Source organism: Suricata suricatta, chromosome 16, assembly GCF_006229205.1.
Source record: "Suricata suricatta isolate VVHF042 chromosome 16, meerkat_22Aug2017_6uvM2_HiC, whole genome shotgun sequence".
Taxonomy (NCBI): Eukaryota; Metazoa; Chordata; class Mammalia; order Carnivora; family Herpestidae; genus Suricata; species Suricata suricatta.
In genome coordinates, this window is record NC_043715.1 from 15589589 (window position 1) to 15612513 (window position 22925).

Below are 22925 nucleotides of genomic sequence, written 5' to 3' on the forward strand. Positions count from 1 at the left end.
AACTCACAGCCAAAAGCACTGTAACTCATACCTGAATAGAGCTTATCTAACTTTTTTTCTTTCCATAAGGCCCATCACAGCCTTTTTGTGCTTTCTTAGGCTGGAACATGAGACAGCACATCAGCATTACACTTGGAGGGGGGGGGGCATTTTAAAGAACACAGCCACCAATAAAAAGCACAAAAATGTGAGAAATGTGGCCCTACAAAGTCCATGCGAGCGTGCGTACACACACACACACACACACACAGCATAGAAAAGACAAAGGTAGACCAACCGCTTATTCTACATTAGCTAGGAATTCACTTGTAGGGTAACTCAAATTTTTCATCATCCCGAGCATGTCCACCAACAGCTGCACACGTACTGCAAGTACTGATTTGGGGATTGTAAACAAGCTTTACCAAGTGAGCAAATTATTTGCAGATTCCATATTTGTCAATGAAGACCAATGCTATCTCCATCTCAAATGTCCTCTTTAGTGGCCCAACTTGATACAGACTTTGAGCCTCATCTTGCTTTTTAATTTTCTTACCTTCATCAACCTCACCTGTTTGGTTCAATGCTCATTTTCATCCTTCCTCATCCAGACTCCAGAGTCCTTGTCCTAGCAATGTGTTCACATGGACCAAACTGGGAAAGGCATATTCTGCCTCACACATAAACATTATCATGGACAGTACTTACCCATAGTTCATGATTTCTATATCAACAAAATCCACACAAAACTTAGATTCACAGCCCATTATCACTTTCTCCTTTGATCTACTCATTTTCGTAATCTATAACCTTCCAATGAGAAAGCTTCAAGTAGAAGTTTCTAAGGTAAGGTTCATTATTTGGATCACTTGATTCTCAATTAGTTATTTACAATTTTTTTTAGCTTAGGAAACTCTCAATAATTCTACTTCACTTTGCTAAGAGAAGCCTGATCAAATACTGCCTACCCTTTGTTCTCCATAGAAAAGCATTAAGTCTATAGGCTTTTGCCTTGCTTTGGATATATAGAAACGGTCCATAAAAATAGTCAGGAACTAGGATTATTCACTGGTGAACCAGTAGATTTTTAACTGTTGAATTTAGCTCCCTCTGTAATTTAGAGGGGACAGGAAATCAGGAAAATTAAAACACTCAAGTCTAGATACCCTGAACTGCTTGAACAGAGATCTGCTAAAAGGTTCATGAGAGGGGTGCCTGGGTGGCTCAGTCAGTTAAGCATCCGGCTTCAGCTCAGGTCATGATCTCACGGTCGTGGGTTCGAGGCCCACATCAGGCTCTATGCTGACAGCTAGCTCAGAGCCTGGAGCCTGCTTCAGATTCTGTGTCTCCCTCTCTCTCTGACCTTCCCCTGCTCATACTGTCTGTCTCTCAAAAATAAATTAAAAACATTTGAAAAATTAAAAAAAAAAATAAAAGGTTCATGAGATACCTCCACGTAAGTGGTCTCTAGTAGCACACATCTGAAGGTTTGGAAGGAATCTTAAAGGTCTTCACCTCTACATTGTGGGCACTAGAGTAGAGATCAAGGGTGCCTTTGTTCACTACTGTGAACCCAGCATCAGCATTTTGCCTGCCTCACCACAAACAAAAAAATATTTAGTTCTCAGCAATAAATGATATATCAACATGTGGATGAATCACAAAACCTATGTTCAGTGAAATAATACTTCCACAAAAGACATTTTTTTTTATTCCATTTATAGGAGGATCAAGACTAGGCAAAATGTAATATATAGTGGAAAACCAGCACAACGGTGGCTCCCTGGTTGGGGTGGAGGGATGATCTCAGTTGAAGACTGCCTAGGACCTGCCTTAAATGATAATGGACTACGTTTTGAAAGGGGTTTTTGATAAATAAATGCACGCAGCTATCATAGAATGATAAATTTAAGGTTGTGCATTCCATCATATAGAAGCTTTATGTCAAAAGAAATAGGATAAAAATGAGTATAGCAAAATGTTAGTAAGAGCAACTCAGTAGTAGGTATATGCATGTTCACTGTAAAAGCTTTTCAACTTTATTATATTTTTGAGAATGTACTTAACCAAACATTTCATGGAGGGCAGGAATCACATTCTAAAAACACCCTGAAAATAGGTTTAATGAAATGAAACTGAATTTCTCCCCAACATTCTACCCAATGCCTCAACTCCTGCAAAATGTCATCACCACATGCTCATGGAGCTCAGTCATATCCAAATGTTCATAGACCAGCTGCATCAGAAGTACCTCAGGTGCTGATAAAAATACAGATCCTAAGCCCCAGCCAGACCTACTAAAATCAGAACCACTGGAGTACTTTCAATAAGACTCTCCCCCAGGTTCTCTCATGTGTGACCAGATCTGGAGTGACAGATCTGAATTATAAACAACCACTGCAATGATTAATAAGTTTCTTTTGGATTGACTCATTCCATTTTTGGGAAGCCTGATTCAGTTTTGATTGCTTTTTTTGTTTGTTTGTTTGGCTTTGTTTGTTTTTCTTACCAACTATTATCTCCTTTGAGATCTACCACTTATGTCCTCTTATATCACACACTGAATCCTTCTCCCCCATTATTATAATTACAGCTCTCATTGCCTGTGCTCATCACGTTGTATTAGGTACCATGTTCTGTGCTACATTTGATGTATGTTACCTCACAGCAAGCTTTTAAGTTTTGTAACCAAGCCTACCCTTCATCTTCCCTTCTTTCCTTCTACCAAGCAACCATGGTACCTTTGACTTCCGTCAAGTATTTATAATATATAACTTCTTGTCTCCTCACCATCTTTTTCAGCAAATGGTTACAAACTACAGCTTTGACATTCTACTCTGTTATGAGTTAAGAGCTTTTTCTGAAAATAGGTTTTGGTATAAGCAGACACTGCACAACATAAAAAGTCTGGAATGAAATGGAAAACTTTTGGCTATTTCACAGTTATGCCTAACACCAGTTCTACTTAACAGGAGATAATGTGTTCCTCCAATCAGCCAAAGTAATGATTTCAAATTATCTGGAAACCAGTTTCTACTATTTACAATTTAGACATGTTTGAAATTTATAATTAATCTTTTCAGCTGCATTTCATGAGCTAAAAAATTATTTAATATCTCAGTGTAAAATAACATCACCTCATGGTCTGTTTAATTTTATTTTGAATATTATGTTCAAAAATTCCTGCTAAATGCACAACTTGCAACAAGCTGAATTTTTTTTAATCACCAAGTTATTGGTTTTTTTCTACAGTCCACTTGTGATTTCTCAAGTTTACAATTTTTACATGAAATATCATACTCTGCCATGAATTGGATGTTAAGTGTGACTACTCAGTGCCTTCTGTTGATATTCTTGGATGGCACACAGTTTTCCCCATGAATTTTATGTTCTTATTAATGTATTCATAATGTTTTGTTACTTTATTCATGAAGTTTCTTCAATTGCTGATTTCAAAATTGGAGTGTTCTCAATTTCCAGTGTATTTAGCCATTGCTAGGTTAATTCATGAAATTACTAATTATCGGTCAAAATGGTTCAACCTAATACTAGTTTAATCTGGATTTTAGGAGATGAAGTACAAGTAATGTCTATTAATTTTCCTTCTTCCTCTCACTGGAATGCCTCTCACACACTTTCCTCTCCACTACGATCTAAAGTAGAAATTTTGTACTATGGATATTCCTTTGTCATTTTGAAAATGTATACCTTAATCTGCCTTTAAGACTAACTTTTCATCATTTTGATTCAGCAGTTTTTGAACAGCCACCCATCCCAACTTACACTACATACCAAAGTTAAGGATGACATTCAAAGGCAAGATGTAAATACAAGTGTTTTATTTTCTTCTAAATATTCTTTAAATTCTACTTCAAGTGGATTTGAGGCATTTTTTTTCTATAGAAAATGCCTATAATCCTCTTACCATGTAGTACAGAGTCCTAAGGAGCCCAGAAAAAAAAAATCAGCTCCTGCAAATATCAGGAAAGATAGAAGCAAAAAATTTTTTTAAATGGTAAATACAATCTTTCCCAAAAGATATTTACTTTTTGAATAACATCTAGATACCAAGATGGAGATTTCAGAAGAGTTTTATTTTGTCAGTATTAAAAAGCAAACACTACTGAGAATTTACTATGAAATATTCTTTTAACCAATCCTCAAAGCTTAAATTTCCTCACTTTTACTGGTTAATTTCTTCCCAGATTTTACCTATATTAAATACTTTTCATTTTCTGTATTATTTACCTTTTCCATTGCTTTGACTCTCATGCTATCTTGTCTTACACACACAATCTCATCCACTATTTCAATACAGCCCAAGGAAAGGAAATGGGTCTTAAACATCTTCATTTCTCTCCCAAAGTCTTGTACCCTGGAAACATGCTTGCACACCAGAACTTATCTCCTTATGTTTAAATCAACTCTTTTTTCCCTTCGAGCAATTAGTTGCTCCATCTGCATCTTTCATATTCCATGTTCCATCTCTGCTATTTTGAGAGAGGCCATGTGTCTAGGTACAGGTACACCTAAGTTTTATTTCAAACTTCTAACTCAGGTACGATATAAATTCAGGCGCTTGAAGCATCTGTGTTCTGTGTAATTATAATGTATATGTGCACTACATTTATCAGAACTTGGTCAGTAATGAGCTCAAAATACCTAACGGCTGATGAAGATATCCCAGGTCTTAATTTTGGTGATGTAAAAACACTTATTACTAATCTTTCAGAACTACATTTGATCCACATGTGAATTGAGTCCCTCTGCTAAACAAATCTACCCTCTCTGGGAAGTTGTAAACCTAGGAAATTCAAGTTTTTGTTTTTTGTTTATGGTTTTGTTTATGTTTTTTACGAAATCTAAAGGAACCTCCATGAGAGAGAACGTTCAAATAAGCACACAAATAGTTTGTGCCTTAATATTATTATTGTCAAATGGCATATGGACACATTTCCAAAGGCTAAAATCTAAGGTAAGTATTCATGTAATTAAAGTTAAAGATCACAATAATCATCTAAAAAATTGAAGTAATATAGTTATTATCTAGATAGGGAATCCTGGGCCCAAGATTCACTTCCTGATTCTATCTATTTTAAACTGGGTGGATTTGAAATAGTAATTTAGTCTCTCCGAGTGTTTTCTCCTACCTAGATAAACCTGTACTATGTGTCCATCTACTTTAGAAAGAGATTTTGAAAATTAAATTACAGCAGCGTTTCTCAACCTTGGCACTGACGTGATGGCCCTGATAATTCTTTGTTGCAGTTCTGTGCATTGCAGGATATTCAGCAACATGCCTGGTCTCTACCCACCAGACAGCCAAGAGGATGAACACATACATCCAACCCTACAGTTGTAACAATCAGAGGTGACTCTAGAAATTGCTCAATGTCCTTTTTTTAGCGGGTGAGTGGCCCAAGGTCACCCCACCCCCAGCTGAGAATGACTGAATTGTTTACACAAAAGCTTCCATTTATGTATCAAATACATACTGATCACTTAGTATGTGCCAGACGCTGTGGCCAAGTCCAGTAAGATGTGATTCATGTCCTCAAATAGTTTACGGCCTAGTAGGGCAGACAGATAAACAAATCAGTATTTCCAGTGACAGCAGTTTGGGAGCCTGTTGGGAAGGTAGAGCAGAGAGCCTAACATTTAAATATTAAAAGGTAGAAGCCCAGAGGAATTGGTAATTAAATAGATGTGGAGAGTAAGTATAGGGAGAAGGAAAGAAATATGAACAATGGTTTGTTATTTAGTACCTAAGTCAAGGGGTTTTTTTTCTACAAAAATATGAACATTTCCCAGAAGAAAACTCATACCACTTGAGTGTTCGTAAAATAAATATTGACTCCCTTGTGACTGCATCAATTTTAACCAGTGGAAAACACATTTAGAGTAACTATTCCATTTCTTCCCATTTGTGCTACCATCACCAAAAATTGTCAAGACCAACAAGGTTTCGTTAATTCCTCCTCTCTAACTGCGCTATCCAGGTCCACAAAAATGGCAAGGGACAACATGCACCATTCGTGGTTTACTGCACTCACTGAAGAATTTATCATTTTAATATTATCTAAGAGTTACACTTGCTGTCAATTTTGAAAGACCAAGATAAAGCCTTCTGTCCCAATGCCAGAAGAAAAAATCTACACTAGGATAACAAACCACATTTCCCCAAGACAGTGGAAGTGTGTAACATTTCAGAATACTACCTGCAGTGAGGTCTGCACAGAGGCCGCTCTATTAGCTCCCCCTCGCTGTGGTACAGCAGGCAAACAACTATCTTACCTTATGGCACTTTCTAGTTTGTGTGAAACCGGGACAGCGTTGTTTTAAGACACAGAACAGCAGTCATAAGAGAGGTAGTTAGACACTGCTAATGGACCCCTTTGGCTTCTGGTCCTGCTGAGGTATTTGGAGGAGTTCCAAATACCTAACCACATCAATTTCAGATGAAATTTTCTTTGCACATACATGTTACCCAAGACCCCAGAATACATGAAAGCCAACCTAGTTTTTAGAGGTTACAAGCCCAATGACAATAGAATTCTGTGTGGAAATATCTAAATTCAAGTAACAAAGACAACTTGAGAGGATCAAAAATAGAAACCATTATTGGCATATTAAAACATTTTAGTTACTTAATAATTCACATTTCTAAGAAAAGCAGCCTTGTTAAGCGACATTTGCTCAAAAGGCAATTTTCCCCCATTTAATTTTCATAAATAGATGCCGTTGAAATGTATTTCCCCTAACAAAGACTGCACATTAACAATAAATGATACATCTTCAAATTTTAATTAATGTCAAGAGCTTTATTTTGCTTCCAAGCAACTTACAGAAACATGTTATTAAAATAATTTAATTTATGGGGTAGGCATGTGTTTTCTATTTTTAAAAAGGTGGTTCTGAAATCCTGGCCCTGTCAACATCATTTAAACATTCCCCTTCCATGCCTCAATATAATAAATTAAATCAGCATTTTAATTGTGCCCATGCTTTGTGGTTCCTGCAAGTACAAAAAGATTCTCTATGAAAGCACAACATTGCCCACCCCCCCCCAAACAAAAACCCTACTGAGTGATTAATTACTAGTCTGGAAGATACAAATATGTCTCCATAAAGATAGTATAGACTGCTGAAAGCTCTAGCCTTACACATCTCGATAGGGTGCCTTAATTTAGCAGATATCCTAATTCAAACAAGACTGACTATAGCATTCATGGACAACTCCACCTGATACACCATTCCTCTACTGAACAGGATATTTATTTTACCCAGCATCATTTTGAACATGCATTAAGAATCAGAGGGAAATTGGGCTTTTGTGAGTAAATATAAAGAAATCAAGGGCTCTCCACTCCTGAAGCAAGAAATAACAATGTAGAAGAACCTTGATTCTTTTTAAAATACCATTTTTATATAAAATATTTTATATTATACTCTGGTATCAATGATGCTTCATTCCAAGTTAAAGCTTAACCAAGAAACCAGTATTTTATAAACTAAGACACGAACCAGCAGTTGAATTTGGCTATGCCTGAATCAAGTAGCTATCATGATCCCTAGAAGAGAGAGAAGCTTAGCCAAAGGGCTGATTGGCCACTTCCCCCTTATCTCCAAATCTATACACAGAAATTGATGTAATTCCTAGAACTGTTTCTACAAAACTAAAGTAAGAGCAATTACATCCACCTTTTAAAATAGAAATTGCAGAGTCTACTCATTTGAAAGCAGAAATGAATACCAAAGTCAAGAGAACCTGGCTATTTTAAATTGGAGAAATGAGAAATGTCATGTGTAGCTTTTATAGTTAATCCTTTGTATTCATGAGCATGGCATTCACAGCCAGAACTAAATACAACATCTCCTTCATCCTACCAGGATGCTTTTTTAAAAAGGAGATCAGGGAGCAAGATTATCATAACACAGATCATTCTGGCCAGTCTAGAAATCCAGATCACCATTCCCCATCATCTTGTATCTAAAAAGCCAATACAAATTTGGCAAAAAAAAAAAAAAAAGGTCACTCATATTCAGACTTTTACTCTATTGCTACTTATATTTCTACATGGCCTTGTCCAAGATAGATTTTGAACATGAGCGTCATACGTATTTACAACAATTAAAATCACTCCTCAAACGTGAGTCTTAATTGGAGTTCTGTGTCAACTACAAAAAAGGCCACCATATTTTAGCACCACCCATCAGGAGGCACAGTATATTTTTCTACCCCTTGAATCTGGAATGGCCTTGTCGTTTCAACCAATAGAATGCAGGAAAATGGCAATATACCAATCCCAAGGCTAAGCCTCAAAAGGCCTCACAGCTTCCAGTCTCGAACTCTGCAAATCTGGGCCCACCATGGGAACAGACCCAGGTTAGCTGTTCGAGACTAGGAACCCATGTAGGAAACAGCCCCAGTCATCCTGGCTGTCCCAGATGTGGTCATCATGAACCAATAAGCCCAGGCAATCTATCAGCTCACTATAAATGCATAAGCAAGCCCAGCTAAGATGAGCCAAGCTTGCCCTACACACAACTGCCCAGTTTAATCCAACCAACACTGTCAACTTGCAGTATTATGAGCTTAATCAAATAGCTATCTTTTAGGCCACTAAGCTTTGGGATTGTTAATTATGTAGAAATAAGTAACACATACAGGTCCTGTAACCTCATAACTACATCTTCCCCAGATGCTAAACTTCTTTAAGTTTCCACTATGTTTATAGCCTTTACCAGCCTTTATTATAGCTAAATAATGCCTAGAATGATTTTCTAAGGTATGTCTAAGTATCTGATTGACATACAAATGCCCTAAAAGGGAGAAATCATGTTTTGTAGTTTTAATTTTCCAATACACAAAACACATACTAGGTATTAGATAAATACTTGTTGGCTTGATCTGAAAATAGCTGAATTTTATAAGATCTTTAAATTTAAGCTCTACTTACCTAATTTGTAACAGGTCAGTAATACTAGCCAATTCCCCACAAAAGAATTTTTACCTTTCACATTATTTTACAATTTCATAATAAGAACACAGAAACTAGAAAAAAGTTAACACTTCTACAGGTAGCAAAACATAAGAACACCGTTAAGATAAAATGATATATTTAAGAGCTAAAATCCCTAATATACAAAGAGCTTCCATAAAGCAACAGAAAAGACAAATGAAAATAAAACAGAAAACAATAGATTGATGTATTCTGAAGTACAAAGGAAAACAAGCGTGTCAAAATATGCCTAATCTCACAGATAATCAGAGAATGTAAGTTAATGTAAGGAGATGCTTACCCATCAAATCATCAAAAATTAAATAAGGATTAAATAAGATTCAGGATAGATGACTCTATAGGGAAATAGGGCATCTTGCACCTTCTTGATAGGAGTATAAACCAGCACAGCTTTTACAAGTACAGTCGGGCAGCATCTATCAAAATGTTAATGGGGCACATGCCTTTTGAACCCAAAATACTTACTGAAACCTTTTTAGTATTAAACTGGAAAGCTACATCATCAATATTCTCCGGGTAAATACGGATTCATCCATCTATGGAAACTACACAAAAATTTAGGAGAATCTGATACAGTTCTATGCACCCACATGGAAAGATTAAGAAATTTTAAGTTTGGGGGGTCCTAGGTGGCTCAGTCAGTTAAGCATGTGCTGACAGCATGGAGCCCTCTTGGATTCCCTCCCTCTCTCTCTGTGCCCCTCACCTGATTGTTCTCTAGCCCCCTCTTTCAAAGTAAATAAAGTAGAATTAAAGAAACTTTAGGTTTAAAAGGCAGGTTGCCTAAGAATAATGGAACATTTTTTTTTAAATAAGTACATAAATGCACAGAAAGAAGACCAGAATGAGATATACTTAAAAAGCCACAATTAGGAGCATCTAAGTGGCTTATTTAGTTAAGGATCTGACTTTTGATTTTGGCGCAGGTCATGATCTCACAGTTTGTGACATCAGGCCCCAAGTCAGGCTCCACACTGCCAGCAGAGCCTGCTGGAGATTCTCTCCCTCCCTCTTAGCCCCTCCCCAACTCACATGTATACACCCATGCTCTGTCCCGCCCTCAAATAAAAACTTGAAATAAATAAATAGCCATAATTCGTGTTGTTGAAGAGTGGAAGACGACAATTCACTCACTTACGTATCATGTGAATTTGCCAAAAGCACTTATTTATATTTTACTTGTGTATAATCCATTTGCAGTACACATACCTGTGAAGGGGGCAGAGCACAGATGGACTCACATAAAGGAGCCAAGCAGCGTTGTCCTTCCTGGAGGAAGCCTCCGCTTTCACCCTGGTTCAAAGCAGTGGAGTGGCGGGCAGGGTACACAGGTGGGAGCAGGAACCAGCACTGCGTGCCCTTGTAGCATGACTTGTTCAGAGGCAGAGAAGACTGTCAAGCAGTTAGCTGCACTGGGGACCCTGTGCATGGCCTTGAGGAACCCCACAGGGCAGTCTCCAGGAAGCTGGAATAAAGAGAAAAGATGAGCCTCTGAAAGTTAAACATGAACATCAATACAAACTGAATCAGAGTAGAGATAAGAGTCCACCTGAAATACTGTCAGTAAACTTGGCAGTTACTAATCACCAAGCAATCTCCTAGGCCAAGCACCAAGGACCTTCACACAGTGTGTCTCAGTTAATCTTCACAACCTTTAGTTGTTTTTCATTTATTGAAGGAAAAATGAGCTTGGAGAGATTAAGAAAATGACCAAGGGTCACATAGCTTATACGAGGCAGTGCCAGGGATGGCAGTGCCCCCTGGTTTAATTCAACACTTATGTCTTTAACTCTTCCATAACAGGGGCAGCAAGGCCTCTGGGTCAGCAATACTGGACTACATTCCTGCTCTATGTATCAATGCAGCCAAGGATAAAAGGTATCAATTAAAAGCAGCACTGCTGAGCTGAGAGAGCCCAGAATGAAGGGCTTCAGACAACTACAAGGGGGTAATGGTGCATATTCAAATACTTCCTGAGCAATAGTGACTCTGATCCAAGAATCCATTTGGTTCAAGTGGCAGGCCAACTAGGCCACAAAATTTTACACACAAAATCAATTTTTTCCACCTGTCAGGATCAAGGTCAGGGCCTGGACTATAGCAAGGCAACATCATCTCAGGAGAATTCTTAAAAAATGAACCGTTGTTCTGCCATGGGTTCTAGGTAAGTTTTTCCCCCACTATTGTGAACCTCTATGGTGTATTTCCACCATTTTTTGCTGTGCCATTTTAGGCTTGTTTTAAATTCAGACAAGGCATTGAAGAATATGTATCACCAATCTATCATAATCCTAGGTCAAATGGATTCTCCCCACAGATCCAGAATGTAATAAAGAAATGGGGCAAGTGAAGTAAGAGAAGTTGCCGTCAAGAGTACTGTGTCCTGAAGCCTAAGGAATGGATTCATGAAACAATTCTGGCAGAACACGCAGGAAACTCATGGGCATTTCTATCAGTGTTATATATTGGGGGGCCTACAGATTTTCTTTGAAGAATGAGTTACACTGCTTTACACAAAATGTTTGATCACCAGTGACATACAGAAGAGAAGATTGATGCCTTTTAGTCAATTAATGACTACTGCTTCTTTGGAAATCAATGGGCAGGCATTTGCAGCTGTAGTTGATGGAGATATGTGGTGGGCAATGAATTCCAAAGAGTTTGGCAGAGTAGCTCTATCCAGTATTTGCTGAAGGGTCTGACTTCAAACTGTAAAAAAAAAAAAAAAAAAACCCTCATAACTAAGATTGAAGTTTGGCTAAGATGTATTTTTTAGGTATTATAATGGGCACAAAGGGAATGCAGAGTTTTCGGAAATATAAAGCAACAACTTTCCAGTGGAAGCCCCTATCAAGAGGCCATGGTAGTTTCAATATGGAGTCCAGAGCTGAGCAAATGAGTTCAAATGCAGAGCTAATCCTTATGAGCTGTGGTCTCAGGCATTACATATCCTCTCTAACCATCTCGATTCATTGGGTAAAATGACCAACACATAGAAATACTGTGAGGATTAAAGGTTTGTAAAGTGCTAGCTAGAGGCTAGCACAGATTAAGTCTCCTCAAATGTCAGTCTATATATTATCACAGTGGCAACAAAGATTTGAAGAGGAGATGGGAAGTGGTTTGGAGAACAAGAAGCAGTATAACAGAGGAAAGGCATGAAGCAAGCAGGAAGTAAGGAATGTGAACAGAGTAAATGGGAGATTAAAGATTTCGTGATTTTCTTTCAGTTTGGGCCTCACTCCACAGGGTTACTCAGTAATCCACTCATGCAGAAAATATATGCTAGGAGCTTATTCTGTCCCTAGCACCACCGTAGTAGAGGAAATTCAAAGGTAGTTAGGGCAGGATCCCTTCCCTTAAACAAGTCCATTTGTTAGGAAACAAAGAGAAGTAATTACAATCCTAAGTATGGGGTTACAATGGAAGGATGCACAAAGTGCTATGGGAACACAGGAGAGACAATGTTTGAGAAAGAAGGGAGAGATCTTCCTAAAACTATCAACAATTGGTCAGAGAAGGGATAGCTCAAAAAAATGACCAGAAGTGTTTAGTAAATCGAAGCACTATCTCCACTCATTTAGAAAGTCCACAATAACAGGATTCGAACCTACTTGTACCTCCATGCATCAGGCTGAACCTAAAGCAATGAGCCTTAAAAATCTGTTTCCTTAGCATCTAAAATCTTCTTAAAAACAAGGGCAAGACATGTCCAATTACCTAGGAAACCACTTCTGAAAGAAATTTACTTCCCTGAAGCTAATCCCTGTTCTGATGTTTAACAGGAACTCTGGCAAAGGTGAGAACTTCTCTTGTGCATTCAACAAGTTCACAGTTTTTGCTGTTGAGGATGCAATGAAGTGTGCATCCACAAATGGAAAGAAGCCAGGTGGGGATTACAAAAATTTTATGTAGCATCATGTTGGAAGGGAATGGGCTGAATAATTCCCCTCCTCAAGATGTCCATGTCTCAATCCTCAGACCCTGTAAGTACATTACCTTACAAGGTAACAGGGACTTCTAATTATGTTTAAAAATCTCCAGAATGAAATAAGATGATGGAAGCAGCATTAGAGTGATGTACTCTGAAGATAGAGGAAGGAGCCCTGAGCCAAGAAATACAGTCACTACAAGCTGGAAAACACAAAGAAAGAGATTCTCCCCATACATCCTCAAGAAGGAACACAGCCCTGCCAACACTATTAGCCCTCAAAGACTTCTGTCAGATTTCTGATCTCCAGAACTCTAATAACATAAAATTGTGGGTTTTTTAAGTCAGTAAGTTAGTAGTCCTCTGTTAAAGCAGCAATATGAAACTAATATGGGAGAAAGGAGTTTCCTTCAAAGACCTCAAAACCTAAGCAAATAATCAATCGCGTCAACATCCTAGAGAAGAGAAAGTAGAGAAAGAGAAATGTCATCCTAGGAAGTTAAGAACATCCTAGAGAACAGAAAGAGCAGATCATGAGAGACTAAACCAAATTAGGAGAACAGACACAATTCCAAGTTTAAAACCTGGTAGGAGGCATGAGCCTCCCAACTCCAAACACAGCTTTCTGGAACTTCATTTGGGTGGCACATTTGGATCCTGCCCCTGGGGAAGCCCAGGCATTTCACTGTGATGAATTCTCAAGACCACAGTGAAGATAGTGGCCCACATTTGGTTATCCTGACAGAATGATGTTCCATGCCACAAGTTCTGGCCCATTGATACCACAGCCAGGGGTGTCCAGACCCAACCCCCAGTAAGAAAAAAAGCATTACTGATACTAGCCCCAAAGATGGAGAAAAAATTCTCTTACTCTCCCAGAGCAGTCAAAGTTTGTGCTAATGTTTATGGGAGAAAAAGGAGAAAGCAAAGTAGGAAAGAAAATAGATCTGCATCATTCACATCCCCAAGGAAATAAGCAGAGGAAGAACTCTAGGGAATGCCAAATTTAGTTCTTTGCATCACTCCAAACATGCAGATCCCTTGCAAATGCATTTAGATGCTATTATCAAAGAGCATCACCATCTAAAATAAACAACTTTTCATCTATGATATTTTCCCCGTTTTGACCACATAAAACCTACAAATTAAACATACACCAGGAGACGAAGGCAACACAGCAGACAATCTCCAGCTAAGAAATTTGAAAAAAAAAAAAAAAAGGAATAAAAAAAAAAATCAACCTTTGATGAAATAATTGCTTCTGCTGTTATTTTTTGCTATTGCTTCAGAAATGTTCTGTCTTTCTCTCTCTCTCCCTTTCTTGTCCCTATAGTGAGGGGCCCCTGCTGCCACGAAGATGAAAGGTCCAGTCTCTTTAAAATTTCATGCAGAGCTCTTCACAACATTGAAGCTTTAAAGGCCCATGGCAAATTCAACATATTGTTACACTTGATGGAAGGAGGTAAAAATTACATGCAAAATATACTGTATATTCATTGTCTGGAAATACTATAAAGTTACAGATTTCTGTGTTTCCCTAACCAGTATGGACATAGATATTCTGATTTCAATATTTAGAAACACAAAAGATACACATGGAGTGAGTATTGTAGCAAAAATAAGAATGAAATTCAAACCACCTAAGGTTATATTAGGGTCCTAGGATATGTGAATAGTTTTATTCATAATGTTCCTAAATTGTTCTAGATGTGTGAAGCATATTTAAAAGACACCAAAAGATACAAAGGGAAAAAAAAAAAAAAAAAAAAGAAAAGATTTTCTAAAACTTATATATATATATATCATGGGGTTCTTTGCCCTAAGTTACTCTCTATATGAAAAAATTGTGGGGATAACGGATTTATTTTTATGTATAAAGTTAGCCCAGAAAACAACATTAAGAACTAAAACTGAAGAGAATGGGATGGAATAACCACAAAAGCAAGTTCATCCATCATTAATTTTAATAGGTAGACTTTATTTTAAAATTACTTTAAATGCAAAAACTCAACATCTAAGGTTTTAGATCTTTGTTTGCTGTAATTGTTTTTATCTGGCCCCATTTAGCCAGACTCATACATTTATATTTAGTCACTCTACTTTCAAACATTTATTCAACACCTGGGGTTGTTGGGTGGCTCAGTCGGTTAAGCGACCGACTTTGGCTCATGTCATGATCTTGAGGTTTGTCTCTGCCTGAAGGAGAACTAGTTCCTACTGAAGGAGAAGAGAAAGTTCTATGCAGGACTCAGTCTTTGAGCAGAGGTTTAGAAACCATTTGGCTGCTGCTTAGGACACACCAAGGCAGTGGTGGTGGAAAGGAACAGATTTCAGAAGTCAAGAGTACAAAATCTACAGCACTTGGCTACTGATTAGAAAGCAAGAGAATAAAAGGAGTGTAGGATGAATCCCAGATTCCTATTGTTCCCATCATTTACCAATTCATTATTTCAACAGTTATTTACTACCAAATAGGTGCCAGGTACATACTGGATACAATAAAAAAAAATCCTAAAAGAATACAATTCAGTATTAATTAAGATGGTAAGTGGAAAACTAGTCAACAAATGACCAAGTACTATTAGGATATGTAAGTATCATGAACAAAATAAAATAGGGCAGGTTCTAGAAATAAAAAGAAGACCAAGCCAGCTATGGCATGTCGATCAAAATGCTATCTCCTGGGGATTGAGCAGTACAGTTGTAATGATGAGCACTGGGAGTTGTATGGAAGTCTTAAATCACTAATTTGTACAACTACAACTATTATTATACTGTATGTTAACTGCAATTTAAATAAAAACTTGAGAGGGAAAATAAGATGTCATCTCAGAGATGGCTATGTACGGCCAGATCACATAGGATTTATAGGCTGGTAAAGCATTTTGGAATTTCAGTGTAATGGGAAAAAATTTCATCCTCTGCTTAAGCATAGGAATGACAAAAGGTCATGGGGGAAATAGATTATGCAGTAAAAAGAAATCACAGAGGCCAGCTCGAAAACTCTTGAAGTGATCTAGACTGGAGATTATATTGATTTGGACCAGAAAGGCAGCAAGGCAGGTAATAAAAGTCAGGTACTCTCAGGGTCCCTTTTACAGGTGGAACTGACAGGTCTTGTTAGTGGGATGGCTCTACAGGGTGACCAACTTTTATTCTTGGCCTTTGGCATTAGATACTGGGTGGTTAAAGCAACTGAGATGGGGAACAACCCAATGGGGGGGGGTGGATAAAAAACTAGGGCATGTTAGATTTGAGACACCTCTTTGACATTTCAGTGGACTTATCAAGTAGCAGTTGGTGATAGGAGACTGGAACTCATCGGAGAGCTCAGGGCTGGAAATGAACTTGGGAGTCTCTCAGTATGTAGATGCAACATCAGAGAGCTGAAGGAGATCACATGGGGGAGGGGGAGGCAGAGTTGGATCAATAGAGAAAAGATCCCTGAAACTTGACCACACATAGTTGTCAGTCAGAAAAGAAGAACAAGGTCAGCAAAAAAGGACAAGCAGCTCCCAGCCTCGGGTACAGAAGAGAAATTAGGGTAGCATGGGGACATAAAAGCTGAGGGGACAAATAATATTTTGAAGAGCCTGCGGTCAAGTATGGGGAAGTTATCTGAAAATCCAAGGCATATGAGGACACAGAAGGGACTCCTGGATTGGAAGAACAAAAAAAAAGGTCTGTGACCATAAAAAGTTTTAGGGAGCCTGAGTGACTCGGTCAAGTGTCCAACTTTTTATTTCAGCTCAGAACATCATCTCAGTTTTCTGAGTTCCAGGCCCAAGTTGGGCTCTGTGCACTGACCTCACAGAGCCTGTTTGGGATTCTCCCTCTCCCCCCCCCCTCTGTCCCTCCTCCACCAGTGTTCTCTTGGTAAATCTCAAAGTAAATAAACCTTAAAAAAAAAAAAAGTTTCTGTAGAGTTGAGAGGGTCAAAGACCTAGGACTATTCTAAGAAGAGGAGGAGATGTACCAAAGTAGTAACAATCATTGTCAGCAACTTTCAAGATTTAAATTTTGTTGTAAAAGGTACCCAAGAGATGGGGCCATAGCTGAGCTGGGGAGTGGGGGCATGTGAAGTTAAGGGAAGGATGATGCCAAATCATGAATTTATGTGCTCAAAATAACAATTCTGTCAAGAGACAGAAACTGAGGATACAAAGCAGAGAAGCCTTCAGGCAAAAGATGTGATCCAGAGCATAACAAGTGTGGTTCCTTTGATAGTAGGCATTTAATTTTTTCAAAATCTGTAAAGGCCATTTCTATATTAAGAAATTCGAACACAGATTAGCTATTAAATGACATCGTTCAAACAATTGTCTTACATGTGAAAATGATAATGTCCTCTAAGAAAATTGCCTCAGAAAAGAACTTTAATACTCATGAATTTACAAATGAAGAAACATGACATTTCTAACCTAGTTTCAAGTGATTTTAGAAAAAAAGACATGGATAGATCAAACAAATGTGGTAAAATTATCAGTAAATCTAGGAGAAGTTTGGTTGGGGGTCTGCTGTGCTGTTCTTTCAACTTCTCCATTGACTTGAAGTGTTTCCAAACAACAGTTACATGGGTAGAATTACAGAAGCTTGGGATGACATCGCTTCCATGACATCCCTTCCTGGTAGACCTCCTACAGATGAAACCCAACAATCTTTTTCTTAGCAAAGCTCCTATGATGATGCTAATTTATGGCTATACAGTGATTAATTGTATATTGCTGCATACAAATCACTTCAAAGCTTACTGGCTTACAACAATCACCATTTTATTGTGAAGAGTCCTAGGGATCTCTTATCTACTGAGAGCATCCACCCACCACATGATCTCATTCAGCCCCATGACTTTGCCTCCACATACTGAGAGGCTGACAACATTTTTTATGTATATTTATTATTGAGACAGAGAGAAACAGATCATGAGTGGGGGAGGACAGAGGGAGAGGGAGATACAGAATCCAAAGCAGGCTCCAGGCTCTGAGCTGTCAGCACAGAGCCTGACCCGGAGCTTGAACCCACAAACCATGAGATCATGACCTGAGCTGAAGTCAGTTACTTAACCAACTGAGCCACCCAGGCACCCCATGAGGCTGACAAATCTAGAGGCCAAGAATCTGGGTAGGACTCAGAGCAGTAGCTCATCTGGAACTGCAGGATTCAAGACTGCCTTACTATCTGGAACCTGGCTGGGGGTGCTCCACAAGGCCTCTCTAGAGCAGTATGGCCTGCACTTCTTTACCTAACAGATGGCTCTCCCTCTAGTATACAGAAGCTGTAAGACCTAAGCTTAGAATGTCATGGAAGTGATATGTGCTATCAGTCAAAGCAGGTCACAAACCCAAGCCCAAATTCAAGGAGGAAGAGAAGGAGATTCCATTTCTTGATGGGAAGAACAGTATCACATTACCAAGTAGGTGTGGAGCATCTAAGTGTGAATCACTGGGCTGTTTTAATCATCTGCCACAGACACCTGCTAAATTAATACCAGCCCCAGCTTAAATACAAGCTTGGGTTATACCATAATTATCCTGTCTGTATGTAAATGGTTCTTCTAAAACTGTTTGAAAATAATTCATTTTCTTAATTTGGACAAAACTAGCAATTTAATTATGGTATAATTTGCTCAATAGACCAGAGTCATTATTAAAACTCAGTCTCTCTGATTCCCCCGTCTTGGAGACCCAGATTCAGACCATAGAGGTTCTGTAAACTGAGGGACTATCAAGAGGTTCTAGAGTCTCAGGAAGTTCTCACCAATCCCACAGACAAATGGAGAACTAGAATAAGGATGCTCTTTTTATGTAAGGAGTAACTCTTCTTTACTCATTCCTGCCCTCTGGGTGATGATGGGATCATAACCTACAATCTCTTCCCCTTCAGTAACTTTGCAAAAGTACTTTTGTTTGTCACCATTTCACAGAGGTGACCAGGCCTTCCCCCAGGGTCTTGCATGGGAGGAGTGCTGCGAGGCCAGTACTTCCCAAAGCAGACTGATAGAAGATGGGAGTCCCTGCTCTAGTTCTTGTGGCCATTACCAGAGCTCCCAAACTAAAGAATCTGAAGTAACATAATTTCTGTTAAGTTTATTTATGAGGCCTATTAAAGCATATGTGGACAGGCACAGGTTATGTTCCTGTCTAGAATAGCTCTTCACACATGGTCTTCACTATGAAAAGTCCATTCATGTCAACCATCAAAATCAAAAAGCAGCATTGGATACCATGCCTAAAGAATCAAGCTATGTACAAGACTAAGCCATCTTGTGCCTCTTGTTAATCTCAGCCCCACTCACATAAACTACCTTGTGATGGCACCCACTGAAGTTGTGCAGTATGGCACTTCTGAGTGTCACTGCTAGATTTTAAACCCAAGTCCACCTGGCTTAACACTTGAGCTACTTGGACCACACTCAGCAGTGACAAGTTCAAAGGTATGAATCTCTGATTCTTGACAAAGTCAAATGCCTCCTTCTTGTAATCAATTAGCTAGAGGAGAAGGCATTTGACTTTCTCAAGGGCTCCTGAAATCACCTACAAAAGGAGGAGTGGTAAGTGGAAATGCATTAGAGTTCCTTGGACTCTAGCTCTAACTCTATCATGAATACACTGTGTGACCTAGGGCCAATCACTTCTCTTCTCTGGGCTCTCTATCTTCATGTATAATGGGAAGGGTTTCTATTGTAGCTGATTACTCTTAAGACCAAGATCATTTCTGTGTGCTCACACACATTCATAGGAAGAGCACTTCCATCAGATATATGCATCTCTAAGGACGATAAGCATTTACAAAGAAAATGTTAGCATCAATCACAACACATTTTAAGAGTGTCTATTTCCTAAGTTTTTACTTCATCCTATTCTTCTAAGTAACTTCCACTTAACAGTGTACTGTGTTTAGTTTCAAGTATATATTCATTTGAAATTTGTATCTTTAAATTCTTAGCCTTCATTTTTTCTCTTCATTTTCGAAATGGTATTTTCAAAATTTACTAACATTACATAAGAAACAAGTGTTGGTGAGGATGTGGAGAAAAATGAACCTTCACACACTACTGGTGGGAATACAAACTTGTGCAGCTACTATGGATAACAGTATGGAGTTTCCTCAAAAAAAAAAAAAAAACAAAGACAAATCTACGCTATGATCCAGTAATCCCAGTACTGGGTATTTACCCAAAAAAACCCCACAAAAAACCAGAAGCACTAATTTGAAAGGATATATGCTCCTTCTGTTTATTGCATCATTGTTTACAATAGCCAAGATATAGAAGCAGCCCAAGTGTCCACTGATAGATGAATGGATAAAGATGTGGTACATATACACAAAGGAGATAAATGAATAAAGATGTGGAATATACACACAAAGGACTATTATTCAGCCATAAAAATGAGATCTTGCCATTTGCAACAAGGACAAAACTAGGGAGTATAATGCAAATTAAGTCAATCAGAGAAAGACAAATATCCTATGATTTCAATCATATGTAGAATGTAAGAAAAAAAACATATCAACAAAGGAAAAGAGAGAGAGAGAGAGACCAAGAAACAGACTTTCAACTACAGAGAACAAACTGATGGTTACCAGAGGGGAGGTGGCCAGCAGGATGAGTAAAACAGGTGATGGGAACTAAAGAGTACATGAAATGTGATGACCACAGAGTAATGTATAGAATTGAACAAGTATAGAATTGAGAGCGCTGTATCCATTCACGATAAAAGCCCTCAACAAAATAAGTCTAGAGGAAATGTATCTCAACAATAATAAAGGCCTTACATGAAAAACCCATAGCCAACATCATATTCAATGACAAAAAACAGAAATTTTCCCCTAAGGTCAGGAACAAGGTAAGGATGTCTACTCTCATCACTGTTATTCAAAACCATACTGAAAGTCTTAACCATAGACTTTGTGAGACAACAAAATAATAAAAGGCATCCAAACAGGTAATGAAGAAGTTAAAATTTCCCTATTAGCTTATGACATACTACAAACAGATAACCTCAAAGACCATTTCTACTAGAACTGACCTATGAATTCAGTAAAGTCACAGAATACAAAGTTAATGTACAGAAGTCTGTTGCATTCCTATACACTAATAATGAAGCCAAAGAAAGTGAAATAAAATAATACCATTTACAATTGCAGTACAAACAATAAAATAGCTAGGAATAAACTCAACCAAAGAAGTTAAAGACCCTTATTCTGAAAACTATGAAACATTGGTGAAAGAAATTCACAATGGGATGCAAAGAAATGGAAAGATCTTCTGTGCAAATGGATTAGAAGAATATTGTCAAGGGGTCTATAGTACCCAAAGCAATCCACAGATTTAATGCAATCTCTATCAAAACACCAACAGCATTTTTCACAGAACTAGAACAAACAATCCTAACATTTCTATGGAATGACCAAAGACCTCAAATAACCAAGACAATCTTAAGAAAAATGTAACTAGGGATATCACAATCCCATATTTCGAGTTACATTGTCAAGTCATAGTAATTAAAACAGTAAGGTACTGGCATAAAAATGAACACATTTATCAATGGAATAGAACAGAAAGCCCAGAATTAAACCCTCAAGTATATGGTCAATTAATATTCAACAAAGGACAAATGAATATGCAGTGGGGAGAAAAGTCTCTTCAACAAATGGTGTTGGGATAATTGGACTGCCACATACAAAGGAATGAACCAGGACCACTTTCTTTCACCATAATAAAAATAAATTCAAAATGGATTAAAGACCTAAATGTGAGACCTGAAACCATAAACATCCTTGAAGAAAGCACAGGCAATAGTTTCTCTGACATTGGCTACAGCATTATCTTTCTAGATAGGTCTCCTTAAGGTAAACAAAAGGCAAAATAAATTATTGGGTCTACCTCAAAATAAAGTTTCTTCACAGCAAATGAAACAATCAACAAAAAAGTAAACTACAGAATGGAAGAACACATTTGCAAATGACATATGCAACAAAGAGTTAGTACCAAAAATATCTAAAGTACTTATGTAATACCAAACAAACAAACAAAAAAGAAAACAAAAAACAAATAAAACCAATCCAATTAAAAAATGAAAAGACATGGAAGTACCTGGGTTGCTCAGTCATTAAGTGTCTGACTCTTGGTTTCTGCTCAGATCATGATCTTAAGAGTTGTTGAGTTCAAGCTCCGTGTTGGACTCTGCTCTGCCAGTGTGGAGCCTGCTTGGGATTTCTTCCCACCCACCTCTGCCCCTACCTAACCTCCCCTCTCTCCAAAAATAAACATTAAAAAAAATTTTTTTTAGGGGTGCCTGGGTGGTTCAGTCATTTAAGCATCCAACTTCAGCTTAGGTCATAATCTCACAGTTCATGGGTTTGAGCCTTATATCAGGCTCTGTCCTGATGACATGGAGCCTGGAGCCTTGTTTGAGTTCTATGTCTCCTACTCTCTCTGCCCCTCCCCAACTCATGCTCACTCACACACCCTCGCTCACTCTCAAAAGTAAACATTTAAAAATGTTTTTTTAATGGGAAGACATGAGTAGACATTCCTCCAAAGATGACATACAGATGGTCAATATACACAAGAAAAGATGCTCAACATCCCTCATCAGGGAAATACAAATCAAAACTAAAATGAGTTATCACCTCACACTGTCATAATGGCTAAAGTTACCAATATAGGAACAACAGGTATTGGCAAGGATACAGACCAAGGGGAACCCTCTTCTACTGTTGGTAGGAATGCAAACCAGTGCAGCCACTGTTGCAAACTGTATGGAGGTTTCTCAAAAAGTAAAAAAAATAAAATAAAATGGAACTATCCTAAGATCGAACAATTGCACTACTAGGTATTTAGCTGAAGAATACAAAAATACTAATTTGAAGGGATACATAGACCCAAATGTTTATAGCAGCATTATTTATAATAGCTAACCTATGGAAACAGCCCAAGTGTCCATTAAGAGATGAAGATGTGAGATGTACACACACACACACACACA